Raw genomic sequence first — 5,853 nt, 5'->3', positions numbered from 1 at the left:
CATGATATACACAGTGTGTCAGTGAGTGTGTTAATATTAATCTGTGTTCTCTGTCAATGTGTTAATATTACTGAGGACAGTGGGATGTTTTACACTTCACAGGATGTATCTGACTGTGGGTCATGATATACACAGTGTGTCAGTGAGTGTGTTAATATTAATCTGTGTTCTCTGGTCAGTGTGTTAATATTCCTGAGGACAGTGGGGGTGTTTTACACTTCACAGGGTGTATCTGACTGTGGGTCATGATATACACAGTGTGTCAGTGAGTGTGTTAATATTAATCTGTGTTCTCTGTCAGTGTTTTAATATTACTGAGGACAGTGGGGGTGTTTTACACTTCACAGGGTTTATCTGACTGTGGGTCATGATGTACACAGTGTGTCAGTGAGTGTGTTAATATTAATCTGTGTTCTCTGTCAGTGTGTTAATATTCCTGAGGACAGTGGGGGTGTTTTACACTTCATAGGGTGTATCTGACTGTGGGTCATGATGTACACAGTGTGTCAGTGAGTGTGTTAATATTAATCTGTGTTCTCTGTCAGTGTGTTAATATTCCTGAGGACAGTGGGGGTGTTTTACACTTCATAGGGTTTATCTGACTGTGGGTCATGATGTACACAGTGTGTCAGTGAGTGTGTTAATATTAATCTGTGTACTCTGTCAGTGTGTTAATATTGCTGAGGACAGTGGGGGTGTTTTACACTTCACAGGGTTTATCTGACTGTGGGTCATGATATACACAGTGTGTCAGTGAGTGTGTTAATATTAATCTGTGTTCTCTGTCAGTGTGTTAATATTCCTGAGGACACTGGGGGTGTTTTACACTTCACAGGGTGTATCTGACTGTGGGTCATGATGTACACAGTGTGTCAGTGAGTGTGTTAATATTAATCTGTGTTCTCTGTCAGTGTGTTAATATTCCTGAGGACAGTGGGGGTGTTTTACACTTCACAGGGTGTATCTGACTGTGGGTCATGATATACACAGTGTGTCAGTGAGAGTGTTAATATTAATCTGTGTTCTCTGTCAGTGTGTTAATATTCCTGAGGACAGTGGGGGTGTTTTACACTTCACAGGGTGTATCTGACTGTGGGTCATGATGTACACAGTGTGTCAGTGAGTGTGTTAATATTAATCTGTGTTCTCTGTCAGTGTGTTAATATTGCTGAGGACAGTGGGGGTGTTTTACACTTCACAGGGTGTATCTGACTGTGGGTCATGATGTACACAGTGTGTCAGTGAGTGTGTTAATATTAATCTGTGTTCTCTGTCAGTGTGTTAATATTACTGAGGACAGTGGGGGTGTTTTACACTTCACCGGGTGTATCTGGCTGTGGGTCATGATATACACAGTGTGTCAGTGAGTGTGTTAATATTAATCTGTGTTCTCTGTCAGTGTGTTAATATTCCTGAGGACAGTGGGGGTGTTTTACACTTCACAGGGTGTATCTGACTGTGGGTCATGATATACACAGTGTGTCAGTGAGTGTGTTAATATTAATCTGTGTTCTCTGTCAGTGTGTTAATATTGCTGAGGACAGTGGGGATGTTTTACACTTCACAGGGTGTATCTGACTGTGGGTCATGATGTACACAGTGTGTCAGTGAGTGTGTTAATATTAATCTGTGTTCTCTGTCAGTGTGTTAATATTCCTGAGGACAGTGGGGGTGTTTTACACTTCACAGGGTTTATCTAACTGTGGGTCATGATATACACAGTGTCAGTGAGTGTGTTAATATTAATCTGTGTTCTCTGTCAGCGTGTTAATATTACTGAGGACAGTGGGGATGTTTTACACTTCACAGGGTGTATCTGACTGTGGGTCATGATATACACAGTGTGTCAGTGAGTGTGTTAATATTAATCTGTGTTCTCTGTCAGTGTGTTAATATTCCTGAGGACAGTGGGGGTGTTTTACACTTCACAGGGTGTATCTGACTGTGGGTCATGATATACACAGTGTGTCAGTGAGTGTGTTAATATTAATCTGTGTTCTCTGTCAGTGTGTTAATATTACTGAGGACAGTGGGGGTGTTTTACACTTCACAGGGTGTATCTGACTGTGGGTCATGATATACACAGTGTGTCAGTGAGTGTGTTAATATTAATCTGTGTTCTCTGTCAGTGTGTTAATATTCCTGAGGACAGTGGGGGTGTTTTACACTTCACAGGGTGTATCTGACTGTTGGTGATGATATACACAATGTGTCAGTGAGTGTGTTAATATTAATCTGTATTCTCTGTCAGCGTGTTAATATTGCTGAGGACAGTGTGGGTGTTTTACACTTCACAGGGTGTATCTGACTGTGGGTCATGATATACACAGTGTGTCAGTGAGTGTGTTAATATTAATCTGTGTTCTCTGTCAGTGTGTTAATATTACTGAGGACAGTGGGGGTGTTTTACACTTCACAGGGTGTATCTAACTGTGGGTCATGATATACACAGTGTGTCAGTGAGTGTGTTAATATTAATCTGTGTTCTCTGTCAGTGTGTTAATATTACTGAGGGCAGTGGGGGTGTTTTACACTTCACAGGGTGTATCTGACTGTGGGTCATGAAGTACACAGTGTGTCAGTGAGTGTGTTAATATTAATCTGTGTTCTCTGTCAGTGTGTTAATATTACTGAGGACAGTGGGGGTGTTTTACACTTCACAGGGTGTACCTGACTGTGAGTCATGTTATACACAGTGTGTAAGTGAGTGTGTTAATATTAATCTGTGTTCTCTGTCAGAGTGTTAATATTCCTGAGGACAGTGGGGGTGTTTTACACTTCACAGGATGTATCTGACTGTGGGTCATGATATACACAGTGTGTCAGTGAGTGTGTTAATATTAATCTGTGTTCTCTGTCAGTGTGTTAATATTACTGAGGACAGTGGGGGTGTTTTACACTTCACAGGGTGTATCTGACTGTGGGTCATGATATACACAGTGTGTCAGTGAGTGTGTTAATATTAATCTGTGTACTCTGTCAGTGTGTTAATATTACTGAGGACAGTGGGGGTGTTTTACACTTCACAGGGTGTATCTGACTGTGGGTCATGATATACACAGTGTGTCAGTGAGTGTGTTAATATTAATCTGTGTTCTCTGTCAATGTGTTAATATTACTGAGGACAGTGGGGGTGTTTTACACTTCACAGGGTGTATCTGACTGTGGGTCATGATATACACAGTGTGTCACTGAGTGTGTTAATATTAATCTGTGTTCTCTGTCAGTGTGTTAATATTGCTGAGGACAGTGGGGGTGTTTTACACTTCACAGGGTGTATCTGACTGTGGGTCATGATATACACAGTGTGTCAGTGAGTGTGTTAATATTAATCTGTGTTCTCTGTCAGTGTGTTAATATTCCTGAGGACAGTGGGGGTGTTTTACACTTCACAGGGTTTATCTGACTGTGGGTCATGATGTACACAGTGTGTCAGTGAATGTGTTAATATTAATCTGTGTTCTCTGTCAGTGTGTTAATATTCCTGAGGACAGTGGGGATGTTTTACACTTCACAGGGTGTATCTGACTGTGGGTCATGATGTACACAGTGTGTCAGTGAGTGTGTTAATATTAATCTGTATTCTCTGTCAGTGTGTTAATATTGCTGAGGACAGCGGGGGTGTTTTACACTTCACAGGGTGTATCTGACTGTGGGTCATGATATACACAGTGTGTCAGTGAGTGTGTTAATATTAATCTGTGTTCTCTGTCAGTGTGTTAATATTCCTGAGGACAGTGGGGGTGTTTTACACTTCACAGGGTGTATCTGACTGTGGGTCATGATGTACACAGTGTGTCAGTGAGTGTGTTAATATTAATCTGTGTTCTCTGTCAGTGTGTTAATATTACTGAGGACAGTGGTGGTGTTTTACACTTCACAGGGTGTAACTGACTGTGGGTCATGATATACACAGTGTGTCAGTGAGTGTGTTAATATTAATCTGAGTTCTCTGTCAGTGTGTTAATATTACTGAGGACAGTGGGGGTGTTTTACACTTCACAGGGTGTATCTGACTGTGGATCATGATATACACAGTGTGTCAGTGAGTGTGTTAATATTAATCTGTGTTCTCTGTCAGTGTGTTAATATTACTGAGGACAGTGGGGGTGTTTTACACTTCACAGGGTGTATCTGACTGTGGATCATGATATACACAGTGTGTCAGTGAGTGTGTTAATATTAATCTGAGTTCTCTGTCAGTGTGTTAATATTACTGATGACAGTGGGGGTGTTTTACACTTCACAGGGTGTATCTGACTGTGGGTCATGATATACACAGTGTGTCAGTGAGTGTGTTAATATTAATCTGTGTTCTCTGTCAGTGTGTTAATATTCCTGAGGACAGTGGGGGTGTTTTACACTTCACAGGGTGTATCTGACTGTGGGTCATGATATACACAGTGTGTCACTGAGTGTGTTAATATTAATCTGTGTTCTCTGTCAGTGTGTTAATATTACTGAGGACAGTGGGGGTGTTTTACACTTCACAGGGTGTATCTGACTGTGGGTCATGATATACACAGTGTGTCAGTGAGTGTGTTAATATTAATCTGTGTTCTCTGTCAGTGTGTTAATATTCCTGAGGACAGTGGGGGTGTTTTACACTTCACAGGGTGTATCTGACTGTGGGTCATGATGTACACAGTGTGTCAGTGAGTGTGTTAATATTAATCTGTGTTCTCTGTCAGTGTGTTAATATTACTGAGGACAGTGGGGGTGTTTTACACTTCACAGGGTGTATCTGACTGTGGGTCATGATATACACAGTGTGTCAGTGAGTGTGTTAATATTAATCTGTGTTCTCTGTCAATGTGTTAATATTACTGAGGACAGTGGGGGTGTTTTACACTTCACAGGGTGTATCTGACTGTGGGTCATGATATACACAGTGTGTCACTGAGTGTGTTAATATTAATCTGTGTTCTCTGTCAGTGTGTTAATATTGCTGAGGACAGTGGGGGTGTTTTACACTTCACAGGGTGTATCTGACTGTGGGTCATGATATACACAGTGTGTCAGTGAGTGTGTTAATATTAATCTGTGTTCTCTGTCAGTGTGTTAATATTCCTGAGGACAGTGGGGGTGTTTTACACTTCACAGGGTTTATCTGACTGTGGGTCATGATGTACACAGTGTGTCAGTGAATGTGTTAATATTAATCTGTGTTCTCTGTCAGTGTGTTAATATTCCTGAGGACTGTGGGGATGTTTTACACTTCACAGGGTGTATCTGACTGTGGGTCATGATGTACACAGTGTGTCAGTGAGTGTGTTAATATTAATCTGTATTCTCTGTCAGTGTGTTAATATTGCTGAGGACAGCGGGGGTGTTTTACACTTCACAGGGTGTATCTGACTGTGGGTCATGATATACACAGTGTGTCAGTGAGTGTGTTAATATTAATCTGTGTTCTCTGTCAGTGTGTTAATATTCCTGAGGACAGTGGGGGTGTTTTACACTTCACAGGGTGTATCTGACTGTGGGTCATGATGTACACAGTGTGTCAGTGAGTGTGTTAATATTAATCTGTGTTCTCTGTCAGTGTGTTAATATTACTGAGGACAGTGGTGGTGTTTTACACTTCACAGGGTGTAACTGACTGTGGGTCATGATATACACAGTGTGTCAGTGAGTGTGTTAATATTAATCTGAGTTCTCTGTCAGTGTGTTAATATTACTGAGGACAGTGGGGGTGTTTTACACTTCACAGGGTGTATCTGACTGTGGATCATGATATACACAGTGTGTCAGTGAGTGTGTTAATATTAATCTGTGTTCTCTGTCAATGTGTTAATATTACTGAGGACAGTGGGGGTGTTTTACACTTCACAGGGTGTATCTGACTGTGGA

Source organism: Heterodontus francisci, unplaced genomic scaffold (genome assembly GCF_036365525.1).
Source record: "Heterodontus francisci isolate sHetFra1 unplaced genomic scaffold, sHetFra1.hap1 HAP1_SCAFFOLD_689, whole genome shotgun sequence".
NCBI lineage: Eukaryota > Metazoa > Chordata > Chondrichthyes > Heterodontiformes > Heterodontidae > Heterodontus > Heterodontus francisci.
This window is presented reverse-complemented; position numbering follows the sequence as displayed.